The 6,380-nt window shown below is 34.2% G+C and overlaps 1 long non-coding RNA gene across 1 annotated transcript; it reads left to right on the forward strand.

Annotated features, from left to right (window-relative positions):
* Positions 1-497: 497 nt before the first annotated feature.
* LOC120260583 lies at positions 498-859 on the forward strand. The gene is made up of 3 exons (XR_005536435.1): positions 498-584; positions 685-744; positions 809-859. It is a non-coding gene; the product is annotated as an uncharacterized LOC120260583 (long non-coding RNA).
* The last annotated feature ends 5,521 nt before the right edge of the window (positions 860-6,380 follow it).

Genomic DNA, 6,380 nt, shown 5'->3' on the forward strand with positions numbered 1-6,380 from the left:
GTCTTTATCCGAGGTTGCACATAAATGGAACCAGGGCAAATACCCAAGACAATGGAGTAAGGCCCATTTCTCCACATTGATTAATTGTGAGTAATTTAACAAAAGGCTACCCAAATTAAGTGTGAGTAATTTAAAATTATTTTCAAGGTTAGTTCAGATTTTGACAATATTATTTCCATTTCAGGTTAGAAGATCTGTAGGAGTAACTCCAAGGGAAAAATTCAGCAGCAAGGAGGCAACATTCAGTACTGATGGTATGGATATTTATGCTTTTTTAATTTTTTTTTGAATGAAAATTTTGGGATGAAAACTGAAAATGTGTGTGTGTGTGTGTGTGTGTGTGTGTGTGTGTGTATCCAAACATCAGGGACAAACTAATGGGGAAAATGCCGATGGGCAACAGGGAGTTGAACTGGGTGCATTTAGTGAGGTGAAAAAAATATTACAATCCTTCATACATACAATAATTGACTTATAATCAAAGATTTTCATTATTGGTGAGAAGGGTTAGGGGGAGAAACCATAGACAACTTCCAACACCACAGCAGAGAATGAGGACCCAGGGGCAACCTCCAACATCACAAGTATGCATGATGTTTAATGTGTTTTTCCCTTAATGCTTCCTAAATTAGTTGTGGTTTGAGTAACAAAAATATAATTTCTGATTCATATGAGTCTATCCAGCATAACCAAAATGAAATTGCAAGTCAAGGACAAAGAGAGGGCATAAGCACATTTGGAATGGTAAAACTATACCTAACATCTGCTTTGTTATATTTTATAAATGCACTAAATTATTCCTACATAGGGATTTAATCAAACTTCTACAAATGTGACAACAACCAACCCACCTGGAATTACACTTAGGTGGATGCCTGATGTGAGTCAGTTATCTTTTGAAACCCAAATATATCTCTATTATAGAGTTTCTGACGTTATTTGTGAATATTATGTAGGGTTCTAGTCAAGTTATTCCTTCACAGTAGAGTTTTGTCACAAGAGCTGTCAATATAAACACACATGAAGTGGCAAAGAGACCTCCCAATAGGCAAGTGCCATCAAGGTACATGGCAAGAAGACCACAAGCTGCAAAAAAAAAAAATATTCAGGATGGAGGCAATTCTCAAAACAGTTACAGGAGATGTGAGGGAAAGGGAGGAAAGTGTTACCGGGGAGGTTCTCATATTGTGTGAATTAATCTTATGAAGAGTTGGATGAAATTTTTGTTGAGATGTTAGTTTTGTTGGTTCAATGTGGACTAATCGAGCTTGGCTTTTATTTTGTGCTAGAAATTTTTGTTACCATGTCCTTAACCATAACTTTTATTGTTTAAAACAAATGACAGGATCTTGTGTTGAATTCTATTTTGTCCATATGAAATTGAATCACTGTGGTTGTAATTGTTTTGATGGGATTTCAAAAATTTTCAGTTCAATGAATCTGAAATAATTTTGAATTTTATGATGAATTACTCAAGCAGGACATTCCAGAAATGAATTACTCTGATTACAATTTTGCATTATATGAATTGCTCAGGCAGGAATTCCATACTATAAATATAGAAAGAGAGAGAAGACAATTTGTTTTGTACAACTGATTTCCAAATCACAATTTTAGGTTCAAAAAATAGGAAATTGTTCAGCAAAAAGCATAAACATTAGGAAACAAAACAAATATCAAACTGATACATGCTATTGCAAACATAACAAGCATCCAAATGGTAATGCAAACATAACAATCACAATTTTAGTTACCCAAACCAATTTCATCTAAATAACTATCAATTCATTTGAATAATAAAGCTTCAACAACATTAATAATTAAGTTTAAAAAAATCCAAAATCTAGTACAATGAACTCCAAATTGATTTCCCCAACCAATTTCACTTCCCAACTACATCAAAAAATAAAAAATCAAATAGTAATGAAGCCTCATAAAAAATTAACAATACCCTGTACAATGAAATTACACATCCAAATTGGTTTTCCCAACCAATTTCATCTCCCAAATACAAAAAAAAAGTGGAAAATAAAAACACAAACTGAAACACTGTTTAATGGCCACGGAGAGAATAATTGATTGTTGGAGGGAGAGGAAGGCTTCTTTGCCTGACATTATCATCACCAAGGTCTTCATCGTCCTTCCCCTCTCAGCCGATTAGGGTTTTTCTAGGTGATGAGCTTCACAAGGAGATGGGACGTTTGCTCTTTGGCGCGAAGGATGCTTGCTCTTTGGCGCAGAAGAAATAAATAAATAAACTCCTCCATGTGTCATTCCAGGTGGCAGGAGCAACTTCCTTTGGGTGGGATGTGGCAAGACACGTAGGAACGCCGTTGACGGAATTAGGCTCGGTGACTTAAATAGGCATGAATTTAAAGTATAGGTAGCCAATTGAAATTTTCATAAGTATGGTGACTAAAATAGGAGTTACTTGAAAGTTGAGTGACTAATTAAATAGTTTACCCCTATATTTATAAGCAAAGAGAATAATATTATTTAAATTCAATAATATAAAGTCAACAACATAGGTCAATTTAACTATTCAATGATGGGTCTTGTTTGGGAGCTATGCACCATGAACTGGTTGGCAAAAGCAAGCATTCTGATCTTGTCTCCCTCACATGTGCGCAACCAAATATCTTGACTAAGAACTAACATGTATTGTGGGCACTACTTAGAACAAACTTTCCTCTAGAATATTCTTGTATTTATCCAATTTTTTAAAAAAAATTTCTTATAAAAGTTAACCAAATGTTACTCCATTAGCAGAATATATATATATATATATATATATATATATAATTTCATATATATATATATATATGAAGAGGGATTCTTTAAAATAGGGATACCACGTAGTATCTGACGTGGTATCCCCATCCAATTTGTTTTTGTCACACATATTTTTTTATAACTCATTCACAGTTTACTCCACATCAGCTTTTTTTGGATATCATAATCTTATGTCTAAGGTAAATGAAAATCCTAAATTTTAATTGAATATTTTAGGGTTGGAGAAAGGCCTCTTTGTATCTTCTTTAGATCTTAACACCTCAAATGAGATCCTAATCACTCTTGAAGATCGATAATTGCAAGACCCATAGGTTTTAACACCACTAGTGTCACAATTTACCAATTTTTTTTTTATCATTTTCTGTTAGATTTGATTAGCTTATATTATGGAGCTAGAGAAAGGAAAAAATAGTCCATTGGAAGTGCATTTAGATAACACTTTTGATGAAATTAAAGTTGGAATGAAAGTGCAATCTAAAAAAGAAGCTTATGATTTTTAGAGTCAATATTCTCTGAGTAAAGGGCTTAGTGTTCGAAGAGGTAACAAGCGTCGAAGTTTGGGTGAACCCATAAGGCAACGTGAAATTTTATGCTCATATATAAGCTAAATACCATGAACATGATGATGCTGAAGAAGTGAAAAATTTAACTGTCTAGAGATAAGGACTGGTTGTGAAGCTAAAATTTGTTTTACTATAGAAAAAGGTGTTTGGATGGTTTCTTACTTCAATGATCAGCATAACTATAAGTTAGCAACTTCAAAGGAAAGATCGGAAAGAAAAATATTAAAAGGGCATGCCGATGTTCTTCTTGCAATGGTTGTTGCGGTAGTCTAACAAATAGATTTGTACCATGTCCTTTATGAAAGAGATTGGATCTGAATTATTAATTTACAAAGTGAGATTGTCATAATTTCTTGCCAATTGAAAGAGACAAAGTGATTGAAATTGGGATGCACAAAGCATTATCAATTTTTTCAAGCGTAAGTAAGCTAAAGACCTGATTTTTTTTATTCAGTCCAAGCAAAACAAAACAATCGGCTAGCAAATTTCTTTTGGAGGGATAAAAGATTAAAATTGGATTATGATTGTTTTGGGGATATTCTTATGTTTAATATGACATATCGAACGATTAAGTATGAATTTGGTTTGTACTCCATTTGAGGGAATCAACAATCATTGGAACAATGTGTTGTTTAGTTGTATTTTTTTAATCAAATGAGACTATTGACTCATTTGTTTGTCTATTTGAAACATTTTTAGAAGCCATGGGCTATCAACAACCAAAAACTATTTTTACTGATCAAGATCAAGAAATGATGAAAGCAACAGGGGTGGCATTTCTAGAGTCATCTCATAGATTATGTATGTGGCATATTTCCAATAATGCGGGTAAATTTTTGAGGTCACTGTGTTTTGACCAATTTTCACTTTGGTCAGTATGTTTCAATTTGTATTAAAGTGGTCATCTTAAATCAATTTCATTTCATTAGGAGATCACTCTTAGATTTCTGGTCAATTTTATGTGATGTGGCAGCCGGAGGTGCCACATCACATTAAAATAAATAGTTTTTAGTACCCAGCTGGACAAGACACTTCAACCCTAATGATTAATATTCTCAAAGCATGATTAAAAAAATGGAAAGAAGCTCGTCCTTGTCTACCTCCTCTTGTTCTCTTTCCCATTGAATCATTCTTAGGTGGAGATGTTGGGAGCCAAAACCTTCTACCTTACTCTCCTCATTATTCTCATCCTAGTCAGCAGCAATGACTTCCCATACACAAGCTCTAACTCATCCAACACTAAAGATGAGTTCTTCTTCTCCAATGATGCTGCTGATGAGAAAGAATGGGTAAGGGAAAGAATGCAGGGGAAGCTCTTCCAAAGGTTGAGGTATTGCGCCAGTTTTCATAGTTGGGAATAGCTGAAGAGCTTCCCAGCTATCTCGCATTGCGAAACCATTATCTTATATTTCCTTATATTTAGACAGATCAACTCCAGCGATGCCCTTACAGAGAAACATAAAGATGTATTTCTGCATGGGCAAAAGCTTCCCTTTTCAGCAATCTCTTTTTCAATGTTGTTTAACATGAGGTCCGAGTGTCTTAAGAACTCAAAGATCTAAGCACAAGAGTGGCGCTTCAGAATGTCAAAGCAGAAGTTCTTGACGAGGGTGTGTTTGGGTTTTGTAGGATTGAGGTAGACGTCGACCCAGTGCCACCGGTAAAATTAAGGATGGGAATGAAGTCCCCAATGAGGATGTTGCGCTTATTAACTAGGAAGATGTCAAAGAGAGCCAAGAAAAAAGAGCAGTCGGGTAAGAGGGGAAGTTGACTGAGATGTTGACTAGACCTCCTTAAGATGACGTGGACTGGGGCTAACATGTGCTATCCAACTAGGCATTAAAAGCTATTTATTTTAATATGATGTGGCACCTCCCACTGCCACATCAGATAAAATTGACCAAAAATCCAAGAGTGACCTCCCGATGAAATGAAATCGATTTATGATGACCACTTCAATACAAATTGAAATATAGTGACTAAAGTGAAAATTGACCAAAACACAATGACCTCCTCAAAAATTTACCCCCAATAATGCCAAATAACATCTTGGTGGTTGTTTTGGAAATTCTAAGTTTAAAGCACAATTTAACAAATGTTTCTATGAATGTGAAACTAAAGTAGAGTTTGAATTTAATTAGGTTGCTATGATTGAAAAGTTTGAACGTGAAGATCATTCTTGGCGTAAGAGCTTATATGAACTTCGAGCAAAAATATTGGGTGAGAGTATGAACAACTTATTGCATCAAATTATGAATTCCTCCATGTCTCTTATTCAAGTTATAGAATATTATGAGGAAATAGCAAAAGAATTTCTTTAAGAATAATTAAATCAAGTTTTTCGATGTAAAAATGAAGCACTAGGAAAGGTTAGTGGTCGTGGGGTTTTGAAACATGCTTCCAATGTTTATACTCTTACCATGTTTAAGAGGTTTGAAGATGAGTTGCTGGCTAGCATTGGGGTAAATTGTGTCAAAGGAGCAAGTGATGAATATTTTCTAATATTAGTTAACTGAAGATAGCCATGAAAGACTTTACTCTGTAAACTTTTCCCATTCAAATGGTAGCATCTCTTGTAGTTGTCATATGTTTGAGACTCTTGGATTATTTTATAGTCATGCTTTACGGGTACTTGTTATGAATAATGTGAAAGAGATACCCAAACCATATATAATGAAGAGATGGACAAAAAAAGAAAAGTTAAAGTTTGTAACTGATTTTAATGTTAAATCGGTGAATGAAGAAAAATCAACTCGGTTATTGTGACTCAGTGAGCTAAATTATATTGGTTACAACATTTTTAATAGAAGTTCTTTGACTCCGAAATGTACAAAAATTGTTAAAGACAAATTGATGGAGCATTACAACTAGTTGAGAAAGAAATGACAACCTTAAAAGATGTCCAAGAATTTTTAAACGCTACACAAAAAACAACTCAAGAAGATGTTGGTGATGATTTCAATAAGGATTTCAAATATTCAATTCATTAAAAGATGCCCAAGATTTTTAAGTGCCACTAACTCC

This window comes from Dioscorea cayenensis, chromosome 5 (genome assembly GCF_009730915.1).
Source record: "Dioscorea cayenensis subsp. rotundata cultivar TDr96_F1 chromosome 5, TDr96_F1_v2_PseudoChromosome.rev07_lg8_w22 25.fasta, whole genome shotgun sequence".
Classification (NCBI taxonomy): domain Eukaryota; kingdom Viridiplantae; phylum Streptophyta; class Magnoliopsida; order Dioscoreales; family Dioscoreaceae; genus Dioscorea; species Dioscorea cayenensis.